The 10,768-nt window shown below is 43.0% G+C and overlaps 1 pseudogene; it reads right to left on the reverse strand.

The window, feature by feature from the left end:
- The window catches only part of LOC141176197 (vacuolar protein sorting-associated protein 37A-like), a 192,048-nt pseudogene extending 181,598 nt beyond the window's left edge, over window positions 1–10,450 (reverse strand).
- Window positions 10,451–10,768: the final 318 nt, after the last annotated feature.

A 10,768-nucleotide genomic window follows, 5' to 3' on the forward strand; every position in this document is an offset into this window, starting at 1 on the left:
TTGCAACCTGATGGAGGTCAGTATAGATGGACTAATAGAACAAGTCCCACACACAGCTAGAAGCCCAAATATTTTTTCAGAGGTAGATGCAGATAAAAATTATTTTTAATTTGCAACCTGATGGAGGTCAGTATAGATGGACTAATAGAGAAAGTCCCACACACTGCTAGAAGGCCAAATATTTTTTCAGAGCTAGATGCAGACAAAAAATTATTTTGAATTTGCAACCTGATGGAGTTCAGTATAGATGGACTAATAGAGAAAGTCCCACACACTGCTAGAAGGCCAAATATTTTTTCAGAGCTAGATGCAGAAAAAAATTATATTCAGTTTGCAACCTGATGGAGGTCAGTATAGATGGACTAATAGAACAAGTCCCACACACAGCTAGAAGCCCAAATATTTTTTCAGAGGTAGATGCAGATAAAAATTATTTTTAATTTGCAACCTGATGGAGGTCAGTATAGATGGACTAATAGAGAAAGTCCCACACACTGCTAGAAGCCCAATATTTTTTCAGAGGTAGATGCAGAAAAAAAATATATTCAGTTTGCAACCTGATGGAGGTCAGTATAGATGGACTAATAGAGAAAGTCCCACACACTGCTAGAAGGCCAAATATTTTTTCAGAGCTAGATGCAGATAAAAATTATTTTTAATTTGCAACCTGATGGAGGTCAGTATAGATGGACTAATAGAGAAAGTCCCACACACTGCTAGAAGGCCAAATATTTTTTCAGAGCTAGATGCAGAAAAAAATTATATTCAGTTTGCAACCTGATGGAGGTCAGTATAGATGGACTAATAAAACAAGTCCCACACACAGCTAGAAGGCCAAATATTTTTTCAGAGGTAGATGCAGAAAAAAATTATATTCAGTTTGCAACCTGATGGAGGTCTGTATAGATGGATTAATAGAACAAGTCCCACACACAGCTAGAAGCCCAAATATTTTTTCAGAGGTAGATGCAGAAAAAAATTATATTCTGTTTGCAACCTGATGGAGGTCTGTATAGATGGACTAATAGAACAAGTCCCACACACAGCTAGAAGCCCAATATTTTTTCAGAGGTAGATGCAGAAAAAAAATATATTCAGTTTGCAACCTGATGGAGGTCAGTATAGATGGACTAATAGAGAAAGTCCCACACACTGCTAGAAGGCCAAATATTTTTTCAGAGCTAGATGCAGACACAAAATTATTTTTAATTTGCAACCTGATGGAGGTCAGTATAGATGGACTAATAGAGAAAGTCCCACACACAGCTAGAAGGCCAAATATTTTTTCAGAGCTAGATGCAGATATAAATTATTTTTAATTTGCAACCTGATGGAGGTCAGTATAGATGGACTAATAGAACAAGTCCCACACACTGCTAGAAGCCCAAATATTTTTTCAGAGCTAGATGCAGAAAAAAATTATATTCAATTTGCAACCTGATGGAGGTCAGTATAGATGGACTAATAGAATGATGCTATGCCCAAAAGATTTTACTTCACTAGGTGCAGTAAAAAAATTGGTATTCTATACACAGGTGGTATATCTTGCAACACAGATAGGCTACTCCACTGACTAACACACTCTGCAATAGGCCAAAAAGGATTAGCTTTGCTAGATTCAGCCAAATGCTGTGAAAAAAACTTGCACAGCACTGGCACAGACCTGCCTGGCAAAAACTGATAGGAACTGATGTAACCTAGTCCTGAAAAGGACTGCAATTACAATTAGTCTTTACTCCCACAACCTATCTATTTAAGAGCACAGACCTGCCTGATAAAAGTCGTAGGAAATGCTGTAACCTAGTCCTTAAAAGGACTGCAATCACAACTATTCTCTACTCCCAAGCTATCTGTAGATTTGTGCGAAAATTGGCTTGAAATTAACAAGGTATAGCGCACACAGCAACAGCGGTGCCGTCTAACACGCAGCTGCAGCAGTGAGAAAATGGTGGCGACGGGGAAAATGGCTGGGTCTTATAGGGCAAGGACATGTGACATACACTGCCAATGACACATGCCCTTGCTTGTGTGAAAAAAAGCACTTCGCTCCGTGTGTGCGCTGCTGATAGGCTGACAGATTGCATCTTCCCACTGTAAATGCGGGAAAGAGAAAAAAAAATGGAGATCTTCATTATTCCTGCAGAGATCCATCCCCTGCCCCTCCCCCCACCCCGCTGTACACTCAAACTGTGTATTAACATTAATTTTCATCATTACTGAGAAAAAATCCAGTTATGATTTTGGTGCACGAACAGTTATCGAACATAACCTCGAACAGCCGAATTTTTCTCAAATCGTTCGTGTTCGCCGAACGGCTCAAACACCGCCCAAAACAGCTCGAATTTGAGATTGGCGAACAGTTCGAGTCGAACAACGCTCATCTCTAGTATGGTGCCTTCCCTTATTATATAGCATTTTCTCTAGTTATTTATGGCGCCGTCCCTTATTATGTAGCATCCTCTCTAGTTATTTATAGCGCTGTCCCTTATTACGTAGCATCCTCTCTAGCTATGTATGGTGCCCTCCCTTATTACGTAGCATCCTCTCTACCTATGTATGGCACCTTCCCTTCTTACACAGCACCCTCTCTAACTATGGATGGTGCCGTCCCTTATTATATAACATTCTTTCTAGCTATGCATGGCGCCATCCCTTATCAGGTAGCATCATCTCTAGGTATGTATGGCGCTGTTACTTATTACGTAGCATCCTCTCTATTTATGTATAGCGCCGTCCCTTATTACGTAGTACCCTCTCTAGCTATGTATGGTGCCTTCCCTTATTACATAGCATCCTCTCTATTTATGTATAGCGCCGTCCCTTATTACGTAGTACCCTCTCTAGCTATGTATGGCACAGTCACTTATTACGTAGCACCCTCTCTAGCTATGTGTGGCGCCTTACCTTATTACATAGCATCCTCTCTAGGTATGTATGGCGCTGTCACTTATTACATACAGTGCCTACAAGTAGTATTCAACCCCCTGCAGATTTAGCTGGTTTGATAAGATGCAAATAAGTTAGAGCCTTCAAACTGCAAACGAGAGTAGGATTTATGAACAGAAGCATAAATCTTACAAACCAAAAAGTTATGTTGCTCAGTTGAATTTTATTAAATTTTAAACATAAAAGTGTGGGTCAATTATTATACAACCCCTATGTTTAATATTTTGTGGAATAACCCTTGTTTGCAATTACAGCTAATAATCGTCTTTTATAAGACCTGATCAGGCCGGCACAGGTCTGTGGAGTTATCTTGGCCCACTCCTCCATGCAGATCTTCTCCAAGTTATCTAGGTTCTTTGGGTGTCTCATGTGGACTTTATTCTTGAGCTCCTTCCACAAGTTTTCAATTGGGTTAAGGTCAGGAGACTGACTAGGCCACTCCAACACCTTGACTTTTTCCCTCTTGAACCAGGCCTTGGTTTTCTTGGCTGTGTGCTTTGGGTCGTTGTCTTGTTGGAAGATGAAATTACGACCCTTCTTAAGATCCTTGATGGAGGAGCGGAGGTTCTTGGCCAAAATCTCCAGGTAGGCCGTGCTATCCATCTTCCCATGGATGCGGACCAGATGGCCAGGCCCCTTGGCTGAGAAAGAGCCCCACAGCATGATGCTGCCACCACCATGCTTGACTGTAGGGATGGTATTCTTGGGGTCGTATGCAGTGCCATCCAGTCTCCAAACGTCACGTGTGTGGTTGGCACCAAAGATCTCGATCTTGGTCTCATCTGACCATAGCACCTTGAACCAGTCTGTCTCAGAGTCCTCCAAGTGATCATGAGCAAACTGTAGACGAGCCTTGACATGACGCTTTGAAAGTTAAGGTACCTTACGGGCTCGTCTGGAACGGAGACCATTGCGGTGGAGTACGTTACTTATGGTATTGACTGAAACCAATGTCCCCACTGCCATGAGATCTTCCCGGAGCTCCTTCCTTGTTGTCCTTGGGTTAGCCTTGACTCTTCGGACAAGCCTGGCCTCGGCACGGGAGGACACTTTCAAAGGCTGTCCAGGCCGTGGAAGGCTAACAGTAGTTCCATAAGCCTTCCACTTACGGATGATGCTCCCAACAGTGGAGACAGGTAGGCCCAACTCCTTGGAAAGGGTTTTGTACCCCTTGCCAGCCTTGTGATCCTCCACGATCTTGTCTCTGATGGCCTTGGAATGCTCCTTTGTCTTTCCCATGTTGACCATGTCTGAGTGCTGTTCACAAGTTTGGGGAGGGTCTTAAATAGTCAGAAAAGGCTGGCAAAAGAGATCTTTAATCCACACATGTGAAGCTCATTATTCTTGGTGCCTGAACTACTTCTTAATACTTTAGGGGGACCAAACAGAATTCTTGTGGTTTGAGGGGTTGAATAATAAATGACACTGAATTAACTTTTAACGTTTAAAAAAAAAAAAAAAAAACAACAATATTTGCTGCAGTGCATTTCCCACTTCCAGGCTGATCTACAGTACAAATGTCACAATGCCAAGTTAATTCCGCATGTGTCAACCAGCTAAATCTGCAGGGGGTTGAATACTACTTGTAGGCACTGTAGCATCTTATCTATGTATGTATGGCGCTGTCACTTATTACGTAGCATCTTCTCTAGGTATGTATGGTGCTGATACATATTACGTAGCATTCGCTCTATGTATGGCGCCGTCCCTTATTACTTAGTACCCTCTCTAGCTATGTATGGTGCCCTTCCCTTATTACGCAACATTCTCTCTAGCAATGTATGGCGCCATCCCTTATTACATAGCACCCTCTCTAGCTATGTATGGTTCTGACACATATTACGTAGCATTCGCTCTGACTACGTATGGCGCCGTCCCTTATTACGTAACACCCTCTCAAGCTGTATAGCGCCGTCCCTTATTACGTAGCACCCTCTCTAGCTATGTATGGCTCTGACACATATTACGTAGCATTCGCTCCGACTACGTATGGCGCCGTCCCTTATTACGTAACACCCTCTCTAGCTATGTATGGCGCCGTCCCTTATTACGTAACACCCTCTCTAGCTATGTATAGCGCTGTCCCTTATTACATAGCACCCTCTCTAGCTATGTATGGTTCTGACACATATTACGTAGCATTCGCTCTGACTACGTATGGCGCCGTCCCGTATTACGTAACACCCTCTCTAGCTATGTATGGTGCCGCCCCTTATTATGTAGCATCCTCTCTAGGTATGTATGGTGCTGTCCCTTATTACATAGCACCCTCTCTAGCTATGTATGGTTCTGACACATATTACGTAGCATTCGCTCTGACTACGTATGGCGCCGTCCCTTATTACGTAACACCCTCTCTAGCTATGTATAGCGCCGTCCCTTATTACGTAGCACCCTCTCTAGCTATGTATGGCGCTGTCACTTATTACGTAGCACCCTCTCTAGCTATGTATGGTGCCTTCTCTTATTACGCAGCATCCTCTCTAGTTATGTAAAACGCCATCCCTTATTACGTACCATCCTCTCTAGGTATGTATGGCGCTGTCACTTATTATGTAGCACCCTCTCTAGCTATGTATGGTTCTGACACATATTACGTAGCATTCGCTCTGACTACGTATGGCGCCGTCCCGTATTACGTAACACCCTCTCTAGCTATGTATGGTGCCGCCCCTTATTATGTAGCATCCTCTCTAGGTATGTATGGTGCTGTCCCTTATTACATAGCACCCTCTCTAGCTATGTATGGTTCTGACACATATTACGTAGCATTCGCTCTGACTACGTATGGCGCCGTCCCTTATTACGTACCATCCTCTCTAGCTATGTATGGCGCCATCCCTTATTACGTACCATCCTCTCTAGGTATGTTTAGCGCTGCCACTTATTACGTAGCACCCTCTCTAGCTATGTATGGTGCCTTCTCTTATTACGCAGCACCCTCTCTAGGTATGTATGGCGCTGTCACTTATTATGTAGCACCCTCTCTAGCTATGTATGGCGCCGTTCCTTATTACATAACATCCTCTCTAGCTATGTATGGCGCCGTCCCTAATTACGTAGCACCCTCTCTAGCTATGTATGGTGCCTTCTCTTATTACGTAGCACCATCTCTAAGTATGTATGGCACTGTCACTTATTACGTAGCAACCTCTCTTGCTATGTATGGCGTCGTCCCTTATTACGTAACATCCTTTCTAGCTATGTATAGTGCTGTCCCTTATTACGTAGCATCCTCTCTAGCTATGTAGGGCGTCTTCCCTTATTACGTAGCACCCTCTCTAGGTAAGTATGGTGCCGTCCTTTATTACATAGCATCCTCTCTAGCAATCTAGGGCGCTGTCCCTTATTAGATAGCACTCTCCCTAAGTATGCATGGTGCCTTCCCTTATTACCTAGCACCCTCTCTAGCTATGAATGGCGCCATCCCTTATTACATACCATGCTCTCTAGGTATGTATGGCGCTGTCACTTATTATGTAGCATCCTCTCTAAGTATGTATTGCACTGTCACTTATTATGTAGCATCCTCTCTAGGTATGTATGGCGCCGTCCCTTATTACGTAGCATCCTCTCTAGCTATGTATGGCACTCTCACTTATTATGTAGCACCCTCTCTAGCTATGTATGGCTCCGTTCTTTATTATATAGCGTCCTGTTATGTTCAGAACCTGATATGTAAAGGACAAGAAAGTGCACCATGTAATATTATGTTACATATACAGGTGCTTCTCACAAAATTAGAATATCATCAAAGACTTAATTTATTTCAGTTCTTCAATACAAAAAGTGAAACTCATATATTATATAGAGTCATTACACACAGGGATCTATTATATAGAGTCATTACACAGAGGGATCTATTATATAGAGTCATTACACACAGAGGGATCTATTATATAGAGTCATTACACAGAGGGATCTATTATATAGAGTCATTACAAGCAGAGTGATCTATTTCAAGTGTTTATTTCTGTTAATGTTGATGATTATGGCTTACAGCCAATGAAAACACAAACGTCATTATCTCAGTAAATTAGAATACTTTATAACAACAGCTTGAAAAATGTTTTTAAAGTCCGAAATGTTATCCTACTGAAATGTATGTTCAGTAAATGCACTCAATATTTGGTTGGGGCTCCTTTTGCATCAATTACTGCATCAATGCGGCGTGGCATGGAGGCGATCAGCCTGTGGCACTGCTGAGGTGTTATGGAAGCCCAGGTTGCTTTGATAGCAGCCTTCAGCTCGTCCACATTGTTGGGTCTGGTGTCTCTCATCTTCCTCTTGACAATACCCCATAGATTCTCTATAATAGATTCTCTATGGGGTAAAGGTCAGGCGACTTTGCTGGCCAATCAAGCACAGCGATACTGTTGTTTTTAAACCAGGTATTGGTACTTTTGGCCGTGTGGACAGGTGCCAAGTCCTGCTGGAGAACGAAATTTCCATCTCCAAAAAGCTTGTCGGCAGAGGGAAGCATGAAGTGCTGTAAAATGTCCTGGTAGACGGCTGCGCTGACTTTGGTGTTGATAAAACACAGTGGACCTCCACCAGCAGATGACATGGTTCCCCAAACCATCACTGATTGTGGAAACTTCACACTAGACCTCCAGCAGCTTGGATTGTGGCCTCTCCACTCTTCTTCCAGACTCTGGGACCTTGATTTCCAAATGAAATGCATAATTTACTTTCATCTGAAAACAACACCTTGGGCCACTGAGCATCAGTCCAGGTCCTTTACTCCTTGGCTCAGGTAAGATGCTTCTGGCGTTGTCTATTGGTCATGAGGGGCTTGACACAAGCAATGCGACACTTGTAGCCCATGTCCTGGATACGTCTGTGTGTGGTGGCTCTTGAAGCAGTGACTCCAGCAGCAGTCCACTCCTTGTGAATCTCCCCCAAATTTTTGAATGGCCTTTTCTTAGCAATCCTTTCAAGGCTGTGGTTATCCCTGTTGCTTGTGCACCTTTTTCTACCACACTTTTTCCTTCCACTCAAATTTCCGTTAATATGCTTGGATACAGCACTCTGTGAACAGCCAGCTTCTTTAGCAATGACCTGTCAACTGGCACAGAATAAAAATGAATTATTGTTATATACATACTGACACATGAGGAGATTGATATTACTGCACTGTATACATATGCACTATGCTTTCCTGATGTATAGTGATTAATCACTGATTATGGGGTGTAACCTATATATACCTTACTTATGCACAGTGAATGTTCATGGCTTGAGAAAGACTCACAGTGTGAAGAGCCGAAACGTCGCACATACATACAGGGCCGCCATCAGGGCATTACTGCCCTTACTGCTGTATGGGGCCCCGTGAGCAGCAGTACAGAGGGGGGGCCCCCCTCTTGTGCTTCTGCTCACGGGGCCCCATGCTGTAAGAGAGTGCCGAGCGCTGGGGAGCCGCAAGGGAGCACACACCTCGGCGCTAAGTGCCTTACCGGAGCTGCGTGGCTGCATATTTCTCCTGACTGAATAGAGGGTGGGGATGAGGAGAGCACGGACTTGACAATGAATTGGGGTAGAGGGTGCATATAAATATAATGAATCGGGGGAGCAGGAGGTACAGAGTAGGGGGCGTTGAGGATGCAGGAGTGTGACTGGTAATAAATTGGGGTTCTAATTAATTTATATATTAGTTGGGGAAAGTGGCTATTTACAGTTAGTGGGGGGCACAGGGGTGGATTACAATTTATATTTGGAATGGTGGGTTGCATAATAACTAATTATATATTAATGGTGAGTGCACGTCTGTATTCAGCTGTGTAATGTAGAAGTTGGGGAATGTGCTCTAGATAACTGTGTGTTATTTTATGCAGAGACGAGTCCTGGCTGGAAGAAGTGATGGCGGTCTGTGCTGTATGAAGGAGAAAAGCGAAGATGAAGGACTTCACCTAGAGACATCACCGGTGAGTCAGTGTATTACATGTACACTGACTCTATACACTGTATACTATGTACAGGGCTCCTGTGTATAATGTCACTGGTGATCACTATATTACCTGTACACTTACATTATACACAGTATACCATGTACAGGGCTCCTGTGTATAATGTCACTGGTGATCACTATATTACCTGTACACTTACATTATACATTGTACCATGTACAGAGCTCCCGTGTATAATGGCACTTATGGTAATATTGTGTTTTTTTTTATTAATGATCAGTATTGTAGTATTCAGTCACTATGTGGTGGTAATATGAGGTCCAGTCGTGGTGTGGCGGTATTTGTCCCTTGTATGTGCTATTATTCAGTGACAATGTGGTGGTAATATGTGGTCTGGTTATGGTGTGGCAGTTTTTGTTCCTTGTTTGTGGTATTATTTGGGCACTATGAGGTGGTAATATGTGGTCTGGTCATGGTGTGACGGTATTTTGTTTCTGGTATATGGTATTATTTGATCACTATGTGGTGGTTATATGTGGTGTGGTCATGGTGTGGTGGTATTTGTCTCTTGTATGTGGTATTTTTGGTCATTTTAAAAAATGTATATGACACATTCCCTTAAAGAAAAATAAATAAAAATTATACCTAAAAAGAGTATTGGATATTTTAATTTTTTTTAAATAGGTTAAAGTAGAGTAGGGCCCGGCCAGAAGAGTCTACCTTATTGTGGTAAAAATCTTTTGGCCAAAACAAAAGCTGATGGCTATGTGTGTGATCTGGTGTTCACTGGGAACTGGTAATGTGTGGAGTGGAGTTTTTCCAAGAGTTGGCGGTTGGACTGTAGAAGGTTTGAGGGATAGAAGTGGAGCTGGGGTGGAACCCAGGCAGAGTCTCAAGGGGGCCCGAAAATTTTGCCAGTATGGGGCCCTGAAATTCCTGGTGGCAGCCCTGCATACATGGGTGAGTAATGATCAGTTTTCTTCACTATTTCACGTCTGGAGTGCTGCCATTTTATTGCCGTATATCACTATAAATAAATATGTATCTATAACAATCTTTATTCATATGGTTACGTTTTTTATATGTAAAACAATAAATGCATACATGCTTCATATATTATACAAACTCGACCAATTGATCAGCAGGATCTATTGGAAAACTTGCAACCTTCTTCGGCTGGTATTCAGACTCATCATCTTGAATGTATGTGGCACTGGAAGGGCACACTATTTCTTGACCGGCTGAATATCTTTGCATGACCCTGATCCGATTCCTATGGAGTCCTGTGACTCTTTTTATTCAGCTATACATTACACTATTATTTATTGATGCTGGTTACTCAGTGATTTTGGCCATAGCGCAGGTTGTGCAGCATAATCATTGTAAAATGCTGCTACATGACATAGCAGCAGAAATAAAGTGAGTAGGGTCACATTACGTCCACCCTACATAATGCAGCAAGCAGATAAAAAAAATCAGAACTTGTCACATCACCGCAGGGGTCGTAATGTAACCCTACTCACCTGCATCACGCTAACATGTAGCAGCGGCACAGACCGAAGTTTGGCAGCTTGACCTATGTTGTGACCAAACATCGTGTAGCCCCAGCATAGGCTAGACTGTGTGTGTAGGCTAACGTCACTGCCATGCAACGTCTATGCCTGTGAGCTGCTGGCTTCTGATTGGCCGATGATGTGTATTGCGGTGCAGGAACTCAACGTGTCTCTGCACCATAACACACTTCAGCTGATTGTGCGTCCAGGTGCACATCCAATTGAAGTGGGCACTGGCATCAGCATAGGTCCAGTAGAAGTTTCTGCCACCGTAAACATTACCCCTTGGAAATGTAGGGGACATGTGATGACTATCAACATTGTGGATAGGGCGTAAGGTGTAGTGATCGGTGGTGGCAC

The sequence above is a fragment of the Phyllobates terribilis genome, unplaced genomic scaffold (genome assembly GCF_046119375.1).
Source record: "Phyllobates terribilis strain yellow unplaced genomic scaffold, ASM4611937v1 Scaffold_17__1_contigs__length_24005725, whole genome shotgun sequence".
Lineage (NCBI taxonomy): Eukaryota > Metazoa > Chordata > Amphibia > Anura > Dendrobatidae > Phyllobates > Phyllobates terribilis.